This window comes from Vipera berus (genome assembly GCF_964194415.1).
Source record: "Vipera berus genome assembly, chromosome: 4".
In the NCBI taxonomy this organism is placed as follows: Eukaryota; Metazoa; Chordata; class Lepidosauria; order Squamata; family Viperidae; genus Vipera; species Vipera berus.
The window spans coordinates 79,332,260-79,355,534 of NC_138206.1; the positions used below are offsets into that span (position 1 = coordinate 79,332,260).

General features: G+C 45.4%; 1 protein-coding gene and 1 long non-coding RNA gene across 4 annotated transcripts in view; one reads left to right on the top strand and one right to left on the bottom strand.

The window, feature by feature from the left end:
• Window positions 1–23,275, top strand: part of LOC308667820 (E3 SUMO-protein ligase ZBED1-like) — a 309,814-nt gene that overhangs the window by 225,193 nt on the left and 61,346 nt on the right. The gene's annotated exons all lie outside the window — the stretch shown is intronic.
• Window positions 8,309–14,196, bottom strand: LOC308667794. Its single transcript, XR_014026376.1, has 3 exons — window positions 13,928–14,196; window positions 13,088–13,217; window positions 8,309–8,650 (listed from the first exon to the last, which is right to left on the bottom strand). It is a non-coding gene; the product is annotated as an uncharacterized lncRNA (long non-coding RNA).

The window sequence follows — 23,275 nt, forward strand, 5'->3', positions numbered from 1 at the left end:
ACAAAAGGTTACATTTGAGGAAGGAAGTGACAGCAATAAAAACCCATGCTTGTTCCCTCTCCTCCTTGGGAATGGCAGAATTGGGTGTGTGTGTGAGAGAGAGATTTGGGTTTGCACAGAAAAGATAGTTAGAAATGAAATATAAATGAATTCTGACATCCTGCTCCCCTTAAAGATGGGAGAGATCCACCTGTAGAGGAGACAAAATTATAAATGTTAGCCTGGCTTGTTGGGATATTTTGTAGGAAACTTCCTTAGCAGCTTCGGTGCTCTGATGTGGTGTTTATCGACCCACTCATTTTCTGAGGAGGGAAGGTTTTTCCAAGCTACTAAGTATTGAATTCTCCCATGATACTTTCTAGAATCTACGATTTCTTTTACTTCAAAGTGTTGTTCTCCTTCAACCATGATTGGAGGTGGTGGTGGTGGGGTTTTTGGCCGTAAGGGTGACTGTGTTTCCCTTTTTAGCAAACTGCAGTGAAACATTGGATGTATTTGCCTAAGGTTTTTGGGTAGTTATAATTCTACTGTTACTGGATTTATGATTCTTTTCATTGGAAAAGGTCCTATATGTTTTGGTCCAAGAATTTGCAGGGCTGTAGGGATTTTAGGTATTTTGTAGATAGATATATCATCTCTCTTACCCTGAATGGGCTCAACTCTCTTTTTGTCTTCCTGTGCTTTGTATTCTTGCCTAGCTTTGTCTAAAGCTTTCCTAACAATTGGCCCAGTGCTTAGCAATTGTGCCATCCATTCTTCCAGCGATGGGATTTCTGGTTCAGTTGGGATTAGTTCTGGCATAGGGTTGAAGCTTTGACTGATGGCTATTTGAAAAGGAGTGTAGCCTGTGCTAGAGTGGACTGCGTTATTGTAAGCAACTTCTGCGAAAGGGAGTAGGTCCGTCCAATTTGATTGTTGGAAATTAATAAAGCAACTTAAGTATTGCTCAAGTACAGAGTTCCCGCGTTCTGATTGACCATTCCCCTGAGGATGATAACTAGATGTTAGTCCCTGAGTAGTTCCTAAGAGGGATAAAAATTCCTTCCAAAACTTTGACGTAAATTGCACTCCCCTATCCAGTGCTTTTTTTCTTAAAAAAAAAAAGGTGCCGGAACTCTCATCTTGTTAATCTGGCATGGGCGTGGCCTACTGTGTGGGCGTGGCCAGCTCAACATCACTTGCATCAGGGGCACTTGTTCGGAGCTGGGCAGGACTGGGGCAAATCTGAGGGTCTCTGGCGGAGGGGGGATGGGACCGGGGCAAACGCTGGGTCATGGTCCATTGGAGGAGCCTCACTGATATTAAAGTGGGTGGGGGAAGACATGATATTAAAGGGGGTGGGGGAAGACAGTGTGTGAGAGACAGAGAGATTCCCTTTTTGTAAGTTTGCTTACTTTGCAATGCTTTCCTTTCCCCACACTTTTGCTTCCCTGCTGGCTCAATCTCTCTTTCTTTCTGCCGCCCAGATCTACAGCTGCAGAGCAATTTCGCTCCTTCCCCCACAGCCGATCTGGGCAGCAGAAGCATTTTTGAAGCCTCTGGAGCTCGCATCGATGGCTGTGGGGCTATTTTGTGATGCACCAGCGGCCCCATCTGGGCTTCGGAGGCCTGCAAAATGCTTCTGTTGCCCAAATCAGCTGTGTGTGTGTGTGGGGAAAGCAAAATTGCTCTGCAGCCCTAGATCTGGGCAGCAGAGGCATTTTGCAGGCCTCCAACGCCCAGATTGGGCTGCTGGAGCATCATAAAATCACCTCATGGCCATGGATGTGAGCTCCAGAAGTTTCGAAAATGCTTCTGCTGCTCAGATCAGCCGGGCGGGAGGAAGTGAAATCACTCTGCAGCCCTAGAACACGCGAGTTTGGAGTTTGGGAAAGTGAGCAGAGCCTTAACATAAGGCTGGTTCTGCTTTCAAAAATAGAGAAAGGAGGGAAGATTATTGGGCTCCTTGCCTCATTCCCGTTTGAAGCCATCCTTAACAACAAGGAAAAATCTAATCTATCCAATGCTACCCAACATTTCAAATATGTGTACAGTGAGAGGATAGCTATTTTTAAGACGCCAGTCCTGCACATCTATATCTAGGAATAAATCTCATTAAACTCATGAGACTCTGAAACACAGAAAGGAAACACACACAGAGAGCTTCCAATCTTGTGAGCAATTCCAACAGCTAAACTAGCCTGAGAGAAATTCCAAATCTCCTCACCTTCCCAAACTCCAAACTCGCGTGTCCTACTTCCCTCGCTTGCCTTCTCCAACTCCAAACTTGCGCGTCCTACGCTCGTCTTCCAAGTTTGGAGTTTGGAGAAGGCAAGTGAGGGAAGTAGGCTGTGAAACACAGAATGCACACATGCGCGCGCGCACACACACACACACACACCAGCTGCCAAATGAACATTGGTCTTCCTCTGCAGAGACATCTTCAGCACCTTGTCGAGGCCGTGGGGGTTTGTCATACTGCAAGTTTGCTCTCTGCTCAGCGCCTGCTAAGGGCTGGCCAATAGCAGAGGGAGCGGTAACCTTGCCATGTGGTCCTCACCGGCCTGCTCCCATGCAAACTCTTGCTGACAGTGCCAAACCGGCAGTCGCCATTGGATGCCCGCCTTCCCAAACTCCAAATTCACGTGTCCTACTTTTCTCGCTCGCCCTCTCCAACTCCAAACTCGTGCGTCCTAGTTTGGAGTTTTGGAAGATGAGCGAGGAAAGTAGACGCACAAGTTTGGAGGGTGTAGCATAGCTTGTGCAAAAGCTTTTGTGTGTTTGTGTGTGTGTAAAAAAAGGTGCCAGAACGCCGTTCTGAGCATTCTATGAGAAAAAAAGCCCTGCCCCTATCAGATATGATGCGTTGAGGTACTCCATGCAGTCTGTAAATGTGCTGAACGAATAATTTCACTAAGGTCTTTGCAGTGGGAATCTTTTGGCAAGGCATAAAGTGCACCTGTTTAGAAAACAGATCTTTAACCCCCCCCAGATGACAGTGTTCCCGTTGCTTTCTGGAAATTCCACTATAAAGTCCATGGCTACTTCTTTCCAAGAGGCTGAGGGGTTCGCCACTGGTTGTAACAGTCCAGGCGACTTTCCTTACAGCCTCTTAGCTGTCACGCATGTTTGGCAGCTGGCCACATAGCTTTCTATGTCCTTTTTCAGGATGGCCACCAAAATTGCCTTTTAGTTAAATGTAAGGTTTTTACAAACCAAAAATGTCATGCTGATTTTGTATCATGGCACAACTGCATGAAATTGATCCTCTGGGTGGCTGGTATTTATAACCTCTCCCCCACCCAGTGTAGTCCGTGTTTGATTGTGCACACATGTCTATTTTTCTGGAACCATTCATCTGTTTCCAAGAATTTCCGGAATTCGATCCCAGTTTGGCTATCCAGCTGCGGCTTCATTTTAGCTTGGGCCCTGGTGGTTACTGGTGCTGCCAGTTGTTGTCCGGGCATAAGTGGTTTAGAGTCAGTAGTCCATGTGCTGTTATATTGGGGCATGTGAGACAGTACATCCACCAGGAAATTCTTTCCCCCTGGTAAGTGTTTAAGTGTGAAATGGAATCAGTGAAAATGCTGAGACCAGCAGGCTTGCTTCGGAGTGAGTTTCCTGGGTGTTTTTAGCACTTCCAAATTTTTGTGGTCTGTCCAGACATGGAAGGGGATTTTATTTCCTTCAAGGAAATGACACTATGTAAGTAATGACCATCTCACAGCGTAAGCTTACTTCTCCCACACGGCCCAACATTGTTCTGTCTCTGGGAGTTTCCTGGACATATATGCACATGGTTGCAGTGCCTCCTCATCATTTTCCTGTAATAATACAGCTCCCACCACCACATCGCTTGTGTCTGCCTGTATTACGAAAGGTTTATTAGGATCCGGGTGTCTCAGTACTGCCTCCCCTCATTGTCAACAAGTTCGTGAGGGGCAGGACTATTTGGGTGAATGAAGGGATGAATTGGCGGTAGAAATTTGCAAAACCCAGGAAACTTTGCAATTGCTTTCTTGTGCATGATGGTGCCCATTCTAATACTGCCCTGACTTTCTTGGGGTCCATTTTGATGCCCTGTGGGAATATGCGATACCCCAGGTAGTCTATTCTTCCCTATTGGAATTCACATTTTGATAATTTTGCATATAGGTGGGCGGCCCGCAATTATTTTAGAACTGCTCTTACTAGATTAATATGCTCCTCCTTGGTCTAAGTGAAGATCAGGATGTCATCTAGATAAACCAGGACCCCCTTATGTAGGTGCTCTCTTAGCACTTCATTGATTAATTGCATAAAAACTGTGGGGGCCCCTTGCAGTCCAAATGGCAGAACTTTGAACTGGTAGCAACCCATTGGGCAATTAAATGTGGTCTTCCATTGGTCTCCTTCCTTGATCCTAATGTGGTAGTATGCTTCTTTTAGGTCTAGTTTGGTGAAAACCTTCCTTTCGATAGGTGGGATACCATATCCTTCATTAGGGTTAGTTGGTACAGGTTATTTTCACTAATTGCACTAAGGGCCCAGTAATCCATGCACAAATGCATTGTGCCATCTTCTTCTCCCTGAACAGGACTAGAGCGGCCACTTTGGGTTTGGCAGGCTCAATAAATCCCCTTTCTAAGTTTTTATTTATGAATCTTTCCATCTCCCCCATCTCTTTAGGGCTCATGGAGTACAGCCTGGGCTTCGGGAGTTTTGCCCCAGGTTTAATTTCTATAGCACAGTCTGTGGGTCAGTGAGGAGGGAGCTCATCCACCTGTTCCTCAATGAAAACTTCAGCAAGGTCCTGGTATTCTTCCAGTATTTCTGGTAGCCCCTTCTCTTCTCCCACTGATGCTTTCTCCGCTCCTAGGGTTGGTGGGGGCCTTTGGGATTTTAAGTTTCCACAAACCCCCTCTGGGAAGTTGAGTTCTGCTGTCCTCCAATTTACCCAGGGGTTCCATTTCTTTAACCATTCCAGCCCTAAAATCATTGGGCATTCCATGCCTGGGGTCAATACAAATGTTATATCTTCCTCATGGGTCCCCAGGGACAGGTGAACTGGTAAGGTGGCTAGGGTAGCTGGTACCCCCCCCGCTATGTACCCAAAGGAGATTGGTTGCTTTAGTCTCCTCACCGGAATGCCCAAATTCCCCACTAGCATTGGGGTAATGAGGCAGCGGGTGCAGCCAGAGTCTATTAAGGCTTTCACTTTGACAGCTTTGGGCATGGAGGGGACTAATATAGTCACTGTCTTCAGGATGGGTGGAATGGATCCACTTACCAGGGTTTTGCCCTCTGAGCTGTCCTCCAAGGTGTCCACTGCCCCTGCGGTGTAGGCTGGAATTCTCTCCCTTTCCTTGGCAGGCATTTGGGATTCTACAGCCTCTGTCCCCCTCATGGCAGGTTCTTTTGGTTTGGCTGGGGAATTCCCTGTTCTCCTGGATGGTAATGGGTCTGATTTGCGCTGAGGGGCTTTTGAGCAGCATTCTGCGGCACGGTGGCCCTCCCGCATTTAAAACAGCCTGTTGATTTCTTAGCTGTAGCCGGTGGTTTCGCTGGCTCGCCTGTCTGCTCAGGAGGTGGGCAGGCCCATGGTTTTCCTCAGCAGTGACTCTTCAGTAGGTCTATCTTTGCCTCCTCTACCAGGACATACCAGTCATCGAGGTGGTGTGGGTCTCCTCGAGGCAGGCAAGCATCATACAGATCATAGTTTAGCCCATCTTTGAAATGGCTAAGGAGGATGTCTTCCGGCCAGTTCAGCTTTTTGGCAATGGCCTGGAATTCTTGGGTATATTCAGCCACCGGCTGTCTGCCCTGCCTCACTGTTTTGATTCTCTACTGGGCCTTATGGTCAGCCAAGGGGGCCTCAAATCGCCTCCTCAAGGATGACATGAACTGGTTGAAGTCATTGAGTTCTGGGGCGTTGAAGTCATGCAGGTTCACCACCCAGTCTGCGGCCGGTCTGTCCAGGGTGGATTGCACGATGCGGATGTGGGCTTTGTTACTGGGGATGTCCTGTCCTTATTCTTCCATATACCGTATATACTTGAGTATAAGCCGAATTTTTCAGCCCACTTTTTGGGCTGAAAAAATCCACTTCGGCTTATACTCCAGTGAACAAAAAAAAAAGAACTTCCACCCCCCAGTTTGGAGAGCTGCTGCTTTCATCAAATATGGACGAAGGCAGCAGCTCTCCAAACGGGCTGCGGCGGTTTGGAGAGCTGCGCGCGCAGCTCCGCCACCACCTCTGCAAGCCTCCGCTGAGAGAATGGGGCGGTGGAAGCTTGCCACCCATTTTCTCGGAGAAGACTTCTTTAGGGGGATGCAGCCTCTGTCACCCCCTTCTCTCAGCTGGGCAGCTGAGAGAAGGGGGCGACAGAGGCTGGATCCCCCGAAAGAAGTCTTCGCCGCTGAGAGAATGGGCGGCAAGCTTCCCCGCCCCATACTTCGCGGAGCGCTCCAACGCCTCGTTCTCTCGTCTCAGCGGAGACTTGTTTCGGGGGATCCAGCCTCTGTCACCCCCTTCTCTCAGCTGGGCAGCTGAGAGAAGGGGGCGACAGAGGCTGGATCCCCCGAAAGAAGTCTTCGTCGCTGAGAGAATGGGCGGCAAGCTTCCCTGCCCCATACTTCGCGGAGCGCTCCAACGCCTCGTTCTCTCGTCTCAGCGGAGACTTGTTTCGGGGGATCCAGCCTCTGTCACCCCCTTCTCTTAGCTGGGCAGCTGAGAGAAGGGGGCGACAGAGGCTGGATCCCCCGAAAGAAGTTTTCACCGCTGAGAGAATGGGCGGCAAGCTTCCCCGCCCCATACTTCGCGGAGCGCTCCAACGCCTCGTTCTCTTGAAATAGAAAAATATTGGCAAGAGACCAGGCCAAGCTCTTCAATGTAGGAAGTTGATTTGCGCAGGTCCAGACTGCACTTGGCATGAAAGGGTCTGGACCCCGAAAGATCCACATCAACATAAATTTATACAGTTACATTCATCTGGTATTCATATGTCATATTATAGGCGTTACAGAGGGAGGAATAATATATGGTAATATAAGTAATGTCATATAGAGAAGTGAAATAAGCCACGTACACTTAAACAACAAAAGAAAAAGGAGTTGTCAGCGAAAGGGAGTATACATGTGATAAATGTCCGGTCAGGAAGAGAACAACAGGATGCATATGTCTGGGTCAAGATAAAAATACTAACAGCTTAGTACAGCTACTTACTTGCTAGTCTGTGAGCTAAGGGGAAGTAGGGCAAAAGTCAGAGGCCTTAGCTTTGAGAGTTCTGCCACAGCCTGAACCAAAGTTACAATCCTTTAGGCCATCAGACCTTCTGTCCAATCTTTGGGTAAAAAGGTTACACCTGAGTTGGTACCTTAGTTTGCACTATCTCATATTCCCCCCTTTGTGGCCCTTCTGAATCTACCAGGAGGGCCACATATTCACCACCCTGTGTGTCACGCTGTTTCTTGTGAAAGTCCCACATCACCATCACCTGTGCGATGGCCCTTCGTTCTGCTACTAAGGACAACCTATTAGAAATAGCTTTAATAAAGATAGGCAAAATACAAGGAATCAACACACATCCTGCAGCTATCAGTCCTATGCAAGCCACAATTGCTTGTAACCCTGGAAGTTTGGGAAACCATCCACTGAAAATCTTCTGGAAATTAAAACCCTTCCAGGTTTGATCTGCATTGTGTGTTAGTTGCCTCATTTCAGAGGTTAATTGTTTGATTATTTGCCCAGTTTTATCAATTTGAAGACAATAATTTGAAAGATTGAATTTTCCACACACTCCACCTTCTTTTGCTAATAGGTAATCCAAAGCCAATCAGTTTTGATAAACAGCTGTCCAGATTTTATCAGTAGTTTCAGCTAACAAGTTTAAGACATTATCCAGGCATTGCCCTGCCAAATCCACAACAGCCTGCAGCCTAATTATTGGTGTTCTGTAACCATCCTCCGATAGATAGAAAACACAAGTTCTAGGCCTCACTGAGGGATCATTTTTATGCATTCATATCCTGAAAATACTGGGATACTACACTCCAAAATTAGAGGAGGGGGTGTTCCATTATATGGGGCTTTTGCACACATTCCCTTTCTGTACACATAACCCACATACTTACAAGCTTCAAAAGTGACTGGTTGCCTGGCTTGACAAGCATCCCTAGCAATTCTATCAAATGCCTGTGGATACTGACAGGGATGTGGTAAACTGTAATTCCAATATTCAGGATAAAAACTAAGTGGATGATTTCCATTACAATTTCCAATGCCTACAAGAAATAATTGAACAATCTGAAGTGTTTCCTTTTGCTTACTCCAAAGTCAATAATTGTAAATACAAACATTGTTACATGTGGTACAACACAATACACCCATAGCAGAAATAAACTTTTCTCCATCTTTCCCCCGTGTGTAGAAAGTCAGCTTCCAGAGTGACTTAGCAAGGGTTCTTCACTACTGTGCGTAGAAGAACCTATTGCCGGTAAGGTTCTAGCAGAGTAGCCTTTTAGTGAATATACTAAAGTTTCTTAAATAAGTCCAATTTCACTAACAAATCCTATATCATTTTCATTTAAACATTAACTTTGTAGGAGCCACTGGATCTTTAAACATCACCCATTCAGGTTCATCTGCTGCTTTGACCCTTGTCCAGTGGATCCAAGATTTAGATTCTGCAATCTTTACAGCAAGAGGAGAAAACATAATAACAACATACAGTCCTTTCCATCTGCTTTCTAATTGTTCCCGCTTCCAATGTTTCACCCAGACTTTGTCTCCAGGTTGAAAAGGAAACGTTAACTATGTTTCTAATTTAGGAGGAGTTTGCTTAGTCACATAATTGCAAAGCTTTTCAACCTGCTTTATTTAGATCTTGTACCATCTCCAAGGTCCACACACCCCTTATGTCCCAAATCAGGCCACCCCATCAGGTTTCTTCTTAGTAGATCAGGCGGACGGGCAAACATTAGCTCAAATGGTGATAGTTTATACTGATCACAGGGTGAACTGCGAATTGCAAATAAAGCCAAAGGTAAAGCATCCACCCATTTGAGATGGCATCAGGCAAAGGTACATCAGTCAAGTCTGGTCTACTAGAATACACACTTTCCAACACTTCCAAACAATTATGCTCAACCTCAGTCTCTGTGGGCAGCAAGGTAGCAGGATTCAACCTATTCAATATAATCAACCTGATCTGAGGATTTTCAATTAAAATAGCCTGATACTTCGCTAATCTCTGTCCACTGATCCAGAGATGTCCCTTAGTATCTAACAATGACTAGATTAGATAAATACACCACAGGTTGCTGCCAACTGCCCAAACGCTGAGTTAGGACCCCAAGAGCTATGTTTCTGCTAGTATCTACATATAAATTGAAAGGTTTCTGCAAGTTCGGTAATGCCAATGCGGGGGCCTGAGTCAATGCTAATTTAATATTAACAAAAGCATTCTTTTGTTCCTTTCCCCATTCCAATGGTTCAGCATTAGCACCTTTAGTGGCTGCACATAAAGGGGCAGCCATGAAAGCAAAATTCGGGATCCAAATCCTGCAGAAGCCTGCCATCCCCTTAGTTGTCGTTTTGCGCGAGGCTCTGCCAACATAAGAACTGCTTGCATTCTCTCAGGACCTAAAGACCGGCGCCCCGTCTGAATGTCATATCCCAAACACCTCACCCCCGGTTGCACCAATTGAGCCTTTTTCCCGGATACTCTGTATCCACATCTTAATAGCAAGTTCAAGAGACTCCTAGTATTACTCCAACAGGCATCTTTACTATTTCCAGTAGCTAACACATCGTCCACATACTGCAAAATAATATCCCCCTGCTGACATGGCACATAGCATTCAAGATCTGACTAACCTTGTGGATTGGGATCATGAAAAAGACATCCTTTAAGTCTATTACTGAGAATCACCTAGCAGTCGGCGGAATCAAGCCAAAATGAACAGGCACCAAAATCCCTGCTTTAAGATATTTTTGAATGCTTTCATATATCGCAGTGGTGGCTTCATTAGAGCATGGGTGCTGACGAATATGAATTGGCATCACTAAAGGCGTCACCTCCATTATTATCAGAAGGTGATGAGTTGCAAATCCGGGAGGGTTATTTTCTGCCCATATTTCTGAAACTTCAAATTTCCTCCATTTTTTTCATTGCTTCCCTAGTTACCATGAGTATCCACATTGCTGTATTCAACTTCTGCCTCCCATCTGGCAACATTCACTGCACACTTTCTGCTACTGCCTATTTGTCTCTCCTCCCATATTTCTTATTGTACATTCTTGTTCCTTCAACATTCTAAGACATGTTTTAAGGCATACAGTGCACACATTTGTGCTGACCCCATTAATATCAGTAATGCATGTAATTCACAAGTCTGTGCAAACCAACTTAAAAGCAACCTTCCTTCTATTACCCATTCCTTCATTGCCCTTCTGTCACTCTGGCCCAACTTCTCTCTTTTTTTACACGAGCCAACTGTTTCCCTTAGTTATTAATCAGTCCTCTACATTTCACTTCTCCAAAAGTATTGAAGACTCCATAAGCATATTCTCCTTTTCCCTTATTAACAACTTCAGCACTTGCTGAACGGCATAAAATTCACAGGTTAATGCTGACCAAGGGAGGGAAATTCTCCCAACTTCCACTCACATTTTCTCCCTCCCCATCTACTATCACACCTTCATTATGTCTTTTTTGTTTTTCTAACCACTTTGCTATGAACAAGCGGTTACCTCTTTTCGCCTTCCTGATATAAAATTGTTCTTGTTGTTAGTAGCAAAGTCGTGTCCGACCCATCGCGACCCTATGGACAACGTTCCTCCAGGCTTCCCTGTCCTCTACCATCTTCTGGAGTCCATTTAAAATTAACCACACTTAATTAAAAAAAATGCTAACCACCAAGACTTCCCCAAATGTCAATGTTAGACAAAAATACTACTGGCTGCCTCTTTTCCCCACTTCTGGGTCAAAACCTCCTTCCATGCCATTTCGTTGACTACATTTACAAACAAATTACCTAGTGAAAAGCCAACAAAGGAGCGCTCACCAAACTCTGTTAAAGCTGCTTTTCTAACAGGTTTCAATACAACTTTTCTTAATTAAACAGCACAGCTTATATATATATATAATCCCCAAACTTTTCAAGGGTTGAAGTACAATTCCTTCAATTCTCCTAGATATTAGTTTCTATCAGTGTGTCCCACACACAGGCATAAAAACAATAGAAAAAAATAAAATGACAACAACAAAAAGCAACTCCAGAAAAATAAATAAAATAAACAAGATTAATAAAATATTCCGAGTTACTGAAATAGTTTTGTATCAAAGTCTAATACCAACTCTTCGCTCCTAATATAAATTTAGTTAAATTCCAATTTAATCAGATTCCATTCAGATAAAAACAAATTTCCATTAAGTAGGTTAAAACATTAAACTTTACATGCATCCCAGCTTCCTCAAACCAGAACTCTACACCGGAAAAAAATAGTTAAAAAGATTAGACCCCCCCTTTTCCTTTCTGTCTCTCTCACTCTTAAAGCAACACAATTAGCAAGGGTGAGGAGACAGAAAAAGAATTACACAAAAATCTCAACACTAACAAAATAGTTTTCTCTTCTTCACATACATTTCTATGAATTCTCTCACACATCTTCCATGAGACTTTTCATGCAAATGCTTATATTGTTTTTTTCATTTCACTTTTTTAATAAACAAACAAAAGAAATTCTGCAGTTTACTGCTTCTTTCACAGTCTGTGGTGGGGGAGAAACTCTATATCCATACATTCACTTCCATTCAAACTGCTTGCATAAACAATTTCACATACAGATATTTCATTTCATACTTTCTTCTGACAATTCAATAACTAATATTATAATTACAAGGAGCTGTTCAGAAGCCAATGAGCTCCCTTGTTTGTTGGTTGTTGTTTTTTCTTTTTTTTTAATAATAAGGCCTTTTTATGTTATTATTAGACACAACACAGACACACAGACAAGACACTACCTCCACACTCCTCTAACAAAAATGGACTATATAGTGTCTAGGATCCATCAGGCACATAAATTTCTTTTATTAACATATATGGTTAGTACTTGACATAGCCAATTTGTAAAAACTTCGATATTTTGAACAAAATGCTCTAGTGCTTTTAATAGGATTTCTCAATGAGTTCCTTGGGCTCCTATCCCTGGAACTCAATTAGTGTCATTATCAACATCTGCGGGTTGAACTGGACTTACCACTGGCTGCTGGACTGGAACCACTGGTGGTGGGGCTTGAGGCACAGGGTGATACACAGGGACATAGGGGAGGGGCATTCAGGAATATAGAGAAACTCATGTTGGATCTGAGTCCCATTAAACAGACATGTTACTGGTGTCGGGACCTGTCTTCCCAATACTTGTCCTGACACCCCTTGGACCTGTATTTTATGTGGTCCAGGTGCCGATACTGGACTATTTACAACAGATCGCCCAGCTCCTGTGTCTACCAAAAACATTGTCTGATGACCCCCAACATTCATTGTAACCAAGAGCTCAGGGGGGGGGGTCTTCTCCAAGCCTGGTCCCCGTCAGTCAGTCCAACTTTTTCCTGCCAACCCAATTCCTTCAATGTCACGCACACTGTCTCTTCCCCCTTCATTCCCTTGATTTCCTCTTGCCCCTCGTCCCCTGTAGGGGAACCTGGGAGGCATTATCCTAACAGACCTGCCTCACCCTAACCCAGGTCTTCCCCTCCAGCCTAGTCCTCGTATCTCTCGCCTCGGGCATTTTCTTTCTTTTTGACTTTGTCCCTACACTTTTCATGCTTCCTCCAATAATTCACTGGTATTCTTCCCCAAAGCACCTTCCAACCTCCGCAACTTCTTTCTAATATCATCATAACTTTGTGCTATGCACCTCTCATTCAACATTCACACATTGTCAAGCAATCTTCGCAAAAACCCTTCTGGACTTTCATCTGCTCCCTAAGTCAGTCAGTTTGTCTTAAGGGAGCCAAAAACTCTCGCTTTGCAGCTACTGCCTCAGCTGCGGCTGACCTTGTTGTCACTCCTACCGAAACATCTACCCCAGCTACTAACTCTTCCTCCCTTTCATCCTCCTCACCTTCACTTGGTTCACCACTTTCAGCTACTGAGCTCTCCTCCTCATCCTTGGGAGCCATCGGCACTTTTCCATTAAACTTTCTTCTCACTACAGGCTGTGCCTCTCCAGACGCTGCAGCCTGCAACCGCAGCTGCTGGTGGAGGCAAAGGGGGTGGTTGAGGCACACAGGGAGGGGGTCTGAAAATCACTTCCTCTTCTTCAAATAACACGTCTTTCTTAGCATCTGACACTTTAGTTTCAGATATGTTTATATCCTTAAACCGTTTAAACACAACCCTCAACTTCTTTCCCATAGGTCTGGCAACACAAAAACGAACCATTTCTGCCTGACACTGTAACAAATCATCACTTCTCTCAGCCAATGCATTCCCCCTCTGGTCAATGTACAATGCACTGGTCACCATATTTTTTATCATCCCCAGCTAGGACCCAGATGGGACTCGAACCCACAATCCCCAGCTAGGATTCCTCATAATGCATCCACAGTCTCACGTCTAAAAGAACCTTGTGGAGGTCATGCTTGTTCACACAGAAATTTCAATTGAATCCTATTCCCCTTTGGATATTTAGGATCACTAAAATAATCATCAAATCCTTTTAACATGCATGGCAACGGTGTGTTGGGCACACTCTTATGTCCCCCCATACTAATACACTGCCACTGACCTACGGTGCCGGACGTTCCAATGGTCACCAATAGGAATTGCAATGGCTTAACCTCCCACACAACCTAACACGGACTGCTTTAGGGACGACGTTGTCCTGAGTCCAGGAGGGTGATTAGTCCCCCTCTTCGGTCTTCAAATGAGACAGGCACACCAGAGTTTAACAGATACTCGCCTGAAACGCGTTGTCCACTTCCCCATCCTGGCCAGGAATTGTTCAGACCACCGTTCCTACACTGCAGGGTTCTTGGACTCGATCAGAGCACCGTCGGTACCAAAGAGTTGTCACTGCTGTCTCCCGGAGGCTGGATCCCCCGTGGCGCCTGGAGAATGTTCAGGAGTGACTGCCCAATGGGCCCGAGGGGTTGAACGGCCCTCAGCAAAATATTGCCTTGACCTTTTAGTCCTGCCGCGGTCGCCATTTGAAATACAAAAATATTGGCAAGAGACCAGGCCAAGCTCTTCAATGTAGGAAGTTTATTTGCGCAGGTCCAGACTGCACTTGGCATGAAAGGGTCTGGACCCCGAAAGATCCACATCAACATAAATTTATACAGTTACATTCATCTGGTATTCATATGTCATATTATAGGCGTTACAGAGGGAGGAATAATATATGGTAATATAAGTAATGTCATATAGAGAAGTGAAATAAGCCACGTACACTTAAACAACAAAAGAAAACGGAGTTGTCAGCGAAAGGGAGTATACATGTGATAAATGTCCGGTCAGGAAGAGAACAACAGGATGCATATGTCTGGGTCAAGATAAAAATACTAACAGCTTAGTACAGCTACTTACTTGCTAGTCTGTGAGCTAAGGGGAAGTAGGGCAAAAGTCAGAGGCCTTAGCTTTGAGAGTTCTGCCACAGCCTGAACCAAAGTTACAATCCTTTAGGCCATCAGACCTTCTGTCCAATCTTTGGGTAAAAAGGTTACACCTGAGTTGGTACCTTAGTTTGCACTATCTCACTCTCGTCTCAGCGGAGACTTGTTTCGGGGGATCCAGCCTCTGTCACCCCCTTCTCTCAGCTGGGCAGCTGAGAGAAAGGGGCGGCAGAAGCTGCATCCCCCGAAAGAAGTCTTCGCCGAGAAAATGGGCGCTGAGATTTTCTCGGCGAAGACTCACCTTCTCCCGTTCACCTTCAGCAGCTCTGCCAGGCCCGTCCAGTGCCCTGCTAGCAGAGCTTGACAAATGCAAAAGCTGCTTTGGTTAAACACTGGAAGGTTTAGTGATTAACCCACCCCACCCCACCCGGTCTGTTTCTCCCCATCCTCACTCCTACCCACAGGGGCTCTCTGCCTCTTCTACTACTTCTTTTTCTTTCTTTCTTTTTTGCTGAGGTGTGCATGTCTCTCTCTCTCTCTCTCTCTCTCTCTCTCTCTCTCTCTCTGTGGTGTGTTATCTTGAACCAGATGGGATGGCAAAGTCAAATGCAAATGGGGATCTTGCAGATCTTGCCCTGCCTTTCCCCCCACGGTTACCTTCTGTTCTTGATGAGCTCACGAGTGCTCAAGGACAAAATAGGGCAGGGCAGAGCCGGCAGTTAAAAATAGGATGCAGATAAAAGGAAAGGTAAGGAGGGGTTCAGGTTGAGAGGAGAGGCTGCGTAGCCTTAGTGTAACTCCTGTTTGGGCTGACTGGGTTGCCTCCGATGGGCTCTGACAGTGGAACAGAATGGAATAGAAAATATGGAATGGAATGGAACAGAACGTAGAACAGAACAGAACAGAACAGAACAGAACAGAATAGAATAGAATAGAATAGAAATATAGAAAGTGAATAGAATAGAATAGAATAGAATAGAATAGAATAGAATAGAATAGAATAGAATAGAATAGAAATATAGAAAGTGAATGGAATAGAATAGAATAGAATAGAAATATAGAAAGTGAATAGAATAGAATAGAATAGAATAGAATAGAATAGAATAGAATAGAATAGAATAGAATAGAAAATGGTAATAAGAATAGAATAGAATAGAATAGAATAGAATAGAATAGAATAGAATAGAATAGAAATATAGAAAGTGAATAGAATAAAATAAAATAGAATAGAATAGAATAGAATAGAATAGAATAATAGAATAGAATAGAATAGAATAGAATAGAATAGAATAGAATAGAATAGAATAGAATAGAAATATAGAAAGTGAATAGAATAGAATAGAATAGAATAGAATAGAATAGAATAGAAATATAGAAAGTGAATAGAATAGAATAGAATAGAATAGAATAGAATAGAATAGAATAGAATAGAATAGAATAGAAATATAGAAAGTGAATGGAATAGAATAGAATAGAATAGAAATATAGAAAGTGAATAGAATAGAATAGAATAGAATAGAATAGAATAGAATAGAATAGAATAGAAAATGGTAATAAGAATAGAATAGAATAGAATAGAATAGAATAGAGTAGAATAGAGTAGAATAGAAATATAGAAAGTGAATAGAATAGAATAGAATAGAATAGAATAGAATAGAATAGAATAGAATAGAATAGAATAGAATAGAATAGAATAGAATAATAGAATAGAATAGAATAGAATAGAATAGAATAGAATAGAATAGAAATATAGAAAGTGAATAGAATAGAATAGAATAGAATAGAATAGAATAGAATAGAATAGAATAGAAATATAGAAAGTGAATAGAATAGAATAGAATAGAATAGAAATATAGAAAGTGAATAGAATAGAATAGAATAGAATAGAATAGAATAGAATAGAATAGAATAGAATAGAATAGAGCTGGAAGGGACCTTGGAGGTCTTCTAGTCCAGCCCCTTGCTCAAGCAGGAGGACCTATACCAGTGGTGGTGAACCTATGGCACGCCTGCCAGAGGTGGCACTCAGAGCCCTCTCTGTTGGCACGTGCGCCACCACCGCTGCCAGCAGCAGGTCCTTGTCGGTTGGTGGACTGGAAGAAAAGGGAGGGGGAAGCATTTTACATGCGTGCATGCACGCACGGGGCCACGAGCAGGCACATGCTGCAAAGGGGGCGGGGCTAGTGCCTGCGTGATACTCACTAGCCCAGCCCCGTTCTCACATGGTGCGGTGCCTTGTATCTGCACCCTGCGGCGCGGCGGTTGGCGTTTTTGTGCCTTGCGGTACGGTGGCCCATTTTTTGCTCCCCCTTTTTTTTCGTGCCAGAGGCGGCACTCAGAGGCGCCTCCCTGTCCCCTCCCCCGAGGGCACCAGAATGCCGATGCTGCCTTGGCACTTTGTGATAAACAAGTGGGTTTTGGCTTGCGGTTTGGGCACTCGGTCTCTAAAAGTTTCGCCACCACTGACCGATACCATCTCAGACAGGTGAATGTCCAGTCTCTTCTTAAAAACCTCCAGTGATGGAGCACTCTTGATTTCTGGTGGCAAGCTGTTCCACTGGGCAGCTGAGAGAAAGGGGCGGCAGAAGCTGCATCCCCCGAAAGAAGTCTTCGCCGAGAAAATGGGCGCTGAGATGCCTCATTCTCTCGCTCAGCGGAGACTTCTTTCGCGAGATCCAGCCTCTGCCGTGCTGCACCGAGAGAACAGCAAGCCGCCCCATTCTCTCGGCAGAGCACTCCACCGCCCCATTCTCTCGGCGGCTTGCCACCCCGTTCTCTCATCTCAGCAGAGACCTCTTTCGGGGGATCCAGCCTCCAGCTGCTGCATTTCCCAGCCTCGGCTTATACTCGAGTCAATAACTTTTTTCCAGTTTTGGGGGGTAAAATTAGGGGTCTCGGCTTATACTCGAGTCGGCTTATACTCAAGTATATACGGTAACTGAGGACTTGAGTTAGGAAAAACCCCAAGCGTGGCGGCTCCCCCCTGAATTTTGCTTCCAGAGGCAGGAATTTTTGAATGGATCAGTGCCTATGCCGCTGGTGGTATTGCCCCCCATCCTGATTCCTATCTGCTGGTGGGCGAGTGGTGGGGGCTGCTGAGGTGGTAGCTCCGGGTTCAGTGGACACCCCCAGTGCTACAGGTTCTGGATCCCCCACACTGTCTCTCCAGTTGCAGCTCCAGGCACTGGTGTGGCTGCGCGACTCAGGTTTCTCTTCCCTTAGAGAGCCAAGGGGTTTTGTTCATCAGGTCAATAGCTTTCTCTAGGATCCAGTCTGCATGTGGTTCATAACTCCCGTCCTCTTTGCTGACATGCAGGGAACTCTCCACCTCTTGCTTCCATCCAGGTTGGTGGCCCTCCCCGTCTCAGGGTCACTTTCCTCTATGCCTTTTCCCACTCGCTTTTCCTTCTAATGCCCATCGACCACCACGGTTTGTGGTCGCACGTTTCCACCATCTCTTCCCCAGAGGAATATGATGCTTCAGCTTCCAATAGTTGGTGGGATTTTGGTTGGGGGGAAAGTTCCCTTTCCATGGGGCTTCCCTACTTCCCTTCCTCATTGTTAGACATTGTATTTTTTTGCAAAGTCCCCTGGTAAGGTTCTTCCTTCCAGGTTGACTCTTAATGTAGATCCCGTCTAATGTCAGAACCCACTTCAAACCACATCTTAAGAAAGAAGGACTCTTGGAGACAAGGATGCTAAATGAACAAGTAAAACATTGCATGATTCAGTGGGTAAGGAATTTTGGATACAATATAATGCTTAATGAAATGGAAAATATGTAGAATAAAGGATTAAAATTTACATTAAATTATAATTTAGAAGAAATTTTTTACAAGTGATCAAAATGTATAAAGGTATTTCAAATGAATGTTGAAAATGTAAAGGTAAAGAAGGGACTTTGTACCATTTATGGTGGTGTGATAAAGGAAGAAAATATTGGATAGGATTCAAATGTTAACACAGAAAATTCTTGAAGTGAATATAGAAGGAGTTGCTTTTGACCTTAAAGGTGAAGTTACTTCTGCTTTCAGCAAGCTACAATGGATTACAGGGTGGATCTGCCTTAAAGTTTTGGGGAGTTCTAATTCCCCCCCCCCGACAATTAATGGAGAGTAAAATTGAATTGGTGAAAGTTTTGGGCCCACCATGCTTGTTTAGGGGACAAGTTCCTAGGCGTTTTGAGAGCTTCTAAGTTTTTATGATCAATCCATACTTGGAAAGGGATTTTGCTCCCTTCCAAGAAGTACCTCCAGATGAGGAGGGCCCAGCTTACTGCATAAGCTTCCTTCTCCCAGACCTCCCAGTGCTGTTTGGTTTCTGATAATATTTTGGGAGATATAGGTGCATAGTTGTAATTGGCCCTTCTCATTTTCTTGGAGTAACATTGTCCCTACTGCTACATCACTGGCATCAGCTTGAATTACGAACCCCTTTTCTGGATCCAGCTGTTCTAAAATCAGTTCTGCTGAGAAAAGCCTATTTAGCTTTTGAAATGCCATTTGGCACTCCATAATTCATTTCAGGGGCTGACTAGGCTTTGGCTTATTAGTCCCTTTGGTTTTTGACAGGTTTGTGATAGGTAAGGCAATCTGGGCAAAAGAAGGGGTGAATTGTCAGCAGAAATTCGCAAAACCCAGGAAGCTCTGCAGCTGCTTTCTGGTGTGGGGTGGCCAGCCATTCCAAAATGGTGTGTACTTTTTTCGGATCCATCTCCACCCCCTCATACAAGATCTAGTAGCCCAGGTATTCAATTTTTCCTTTGTGGAATTCACATTTAGACAAATTTGTATAAAGTTTGGCTACCCACAGTTTATTCAGGACTGCCTGACCAGTTTCATGTGTTCAGCCTTTGTTTTGGTGTAGATTAATATATTGTCCAGGTACACCAAAACTCCCTTATATAGGTGCTCATGGATTGATCAGCTGCATGAACACTACAGGAGCTCCTTGCAAACCAAAGGGGAGTACCTTAAATAGGAAACAACCAAGATGACAGTTGAAAGCAGTTTTCCACTTGTCTCCCTCTCTGATTCTAACTCTGTAGTATGCCTCTCACAGGTCTAATGGAAAATATCTTTCCTTTTGATAGGTGGGCTAGCATATTTTTCATGATGGGCAAAGGGTACACATTTTCCACACACACAGCATTCAAACCTCTATAGTCCATGCAGAGATGAAGAGAATCATCCTTCTTCTGGGATCTGGCTGGCTGGCTGAACCCATGGGCCAGGCTTTTATCAGTGAACTGACATAGTTCATTTAATTCCCTAGGAGTCATCTGTTGTGTATTAATATGTTATGTTAATGGTTATGTACCACCTGTAAATAGTTATGAGGTAAAACACTTCGGCAGCTTTTGACAGCTGTCAAAGCTGCCAGTAGCCACTGCGCAAGCGCAACCGCTTGACAGCTCCCAGCTGTCAAAGTCGCAGGAAACTGCGCAGGTGCGACCCAGCTTGACAGCCAAGGGCTGTCAAAAGCTCACCACCACTGATTGGCTCGCGCGACAAGCGGGAAACCGGCACAGCTCTGATTGGTTGCCTGGCGGCCAGCTGGGGGTATAAATAGAGGCGCTGCGAGTCTGTTCCTCGCCCAGTTCCTGACAATAAAAGGTTTTCACTAGCCAGCTGTCTCGCGTACTACTTCAGCGGATGAAGCACTGGTGACGAGGATGGGATTTACTGCTTCGCATAGCTGAAGTCACTAGCCGAGGAAAAAAGAATTTTTTTCCCACGGCTCGGAGCTAGTCACAGCTGAAGTCACCGGCGGGAAGTACAACTTCCTCAACGCCTGCGAAGCAGTACCCACAACCGGGACAGTATGGCCAAACTCGGCCACATCCGTGAGTTCAACATTCGCCATCCTGAGTGCTGGGAGTCGCATTGGGGCCAGGTAGAGGGGTTCCTGCTGGTCAACAAGATCACGGACGACCAGGCCAAGGCAGCGGCGCTCCTTTGCCTCAGCGGACCAGCTGTGTATGACGTGGCCGTAGGACTTTTCAGTCCAGAGCCCATCGCCACCATACCGTATGCAGAACTCACAGAAGGACTGAGTAAGCATTTCATGCCAACCAAATCAGAACTATTCTGGCGCGTAAACTTCGCGCGGTGCTGTCAACTCCCCGATGAATCCCCCACCGACTTCATAGCAAGAGTCAGGCATGCTGCACGCCGATGCCGGTTCCTAGATCTGGAGGACCGGATCCGCAACCAGGTAGTCATCGGGCTGAAGGACGAGTGCCTACAGAAGAAGCTGATCGCTAAGCCCACCTTGATCTTGGCCGAGGTCTCCATGGAAGTCGTGGCTTATGAAGACAGCCACTGCGAGAAACCCGGACCACTAGACAACGGACCATACAGGTCCGTGCACCAGGAGGACATCGCCCCCAGTGACTTCGGAGAGAACAACGTCTCCACCGATATAGACGCCGTCCAACGGAGGTTTGAGAAACTCAAGACCCAACGTGACAACCGAGGGGGCCCTCCAAACAGCAAAAGCACCAATCAGCAAGGCATCCGAGCCAAATGCGCTAGCTGCGGTGGAAACCACCCAAGAGTGTCCTGCCGTTTCCACAGTGCCAAATGCCACGGCTGTGGCAAAACGGGACACCTCAGAGCCCTATGCCGTAGCCAGAACCGGGAGAACCTGCACGAATTGGAGGTGACATCCGCAGGTACGAGTCCGACCACGACCAATGGGAAAAAGCCCCCTAGGTCCCTAGTACTAGCTGTAGGTAGGAATAAGGGGGTGGGGGCGGTCCATCTAGTGTTAAAGCCAAAGGTTAAAATCAATGTCCTGCTACACGGGGTTCCCTGTGAAATGGAAGTTGATTCAGGATCCTCGGTCTCCCTCATTTCGTGGAAGACTTATAAAAGCATTTGCAGCCGCAGCCGGCAGCAAATTTCCCTACAACCCACCAGCATACACCTTGCTGACTTCCAAAAAACCCCGAGAATCAGAAGGGGATTTGGCAAACAAATTGCGGGAAGTTCTAAGCAGGTTCAGGGCAGCAGGACTTAAATTAAAAAGAGATAAATGCTCTATTGGGGTACCATCAACAGAGGTTTTGGGATACAAAATTGACTCGTGGGGAATTCACCCCACTGACTCAAAAATCAAAGCCATCAAAACTGCACCCACTCCTAAAAACAAACAGGAGCTACAAGCCTTTCTGGGGCTACTAAATTTTTATCATGCCTTCTTGCCCCACAAGGCAACCATCGCTGAACCCCTGCACAGATTACTTGACAAGGGTACCCCATGGTCCTGATCTCCTCAGCATGACTCCAGTTTCCAGCTCCTTAAGAACTTGCTCACCAGTAATTCCACTGTAACACTTTACAAAGATGAATTGCCCCTATGTTTAGCATGCGAACCTTCTCCTTACGGGATCGGGGCAGTTCTAAGTCATTTAACTCAGAATGGAACCCAAATGCTAATAGCGTTTTACTCCAGAACGCTTTCCAAACCAGAGCGCAATTACGCTCAAATTGACAAGGAGGCTTTAGCGATAGTTGCCGGCGTGAAAAAATTTCACGACTACCTCTACGGACGGCAATTCACCATCTTCACAGACCACAAACCACTACTGGGAATTTTCACATGGGATAAGCAGACGCCCCAAATTCTATCCCCCCGAATTCTTAGATGGTCTACCTTTTTATCTGCTTATTCATTCAAATTGATCCACAAGCCGGGGAAGGAAATGGGGCATGACGGATTAAGCAGACTTCCCCTACCGATAATAGACCCCGGCCCCGCTCCAGCTGGCAACATCTTAGCAATCTTAGAATTACCAGAATGCCCCCTCACAACTAAAAACATCGCTGCCGCCACAGCTAAAGATAAGATCCTGAGCAGAATATTAAGCTGGATTGCCTCTGGATGGCAATCCAAGTCCCCCGGTCCTGAGTTCCAAGCATATTTCTCGAGGAGAACGGAACTTTCATCACACCTGGGGTGCATACTGTGGGGGAATAGGGTCGTAGTTCCCGAAAAACACAGACCCAAGGTTTTGAACACATTACATGACGGGCACCCTGGTACAGTTAAAATGAAGGCGTTAGCAAGGAGCTACGTCTGGTGGCCGGGCATAGACACAGAAATCGAGACACATGTAGCCGGCTGCTACCCCTGCCAGGTTGTCAGACCCGCACAACCACAAGCCCCCGTCCACAGATGGGAGACAACCAAAAATCCCTGGTCCCGGGTGCACTTAGACTTTGCGGGACCCTTTCAAGGACAGGTATTTTTAATAGTAGTTGACAGCTACTCCAGGTGGCTGGAGGTCGTGCTAGTCAGTAGCATGACTATGACTGCCACAGTACAGGTACTAAGGGGGCTTTTTGCCACACACGGCCTGCCCGATGTCTTGGTATCCGATAACGGCGCCCAATTTACTTTCTGTGAATTCTAGACTTTCACCACGGAGAACTCTATTAGACACATCACGACGGCTCCGTTCCACCCCTCGTCGAATGGCTTGGCTGAGGTTATGGTAAAGTCCACCAAAGATGCACTGCGGAAAATCGTCACGCGAAACTGCCACCGCATGTTAGCGCAATTCTTACTGGCACAACACACCACCCCTTGCACGACCACTGGAAAATCACTGGCGGAACTGCATTGGGGGATACGACTTATGACTAGACTTGACAGATTACACCCGGATAGGACAACGGCAGAACCAGACC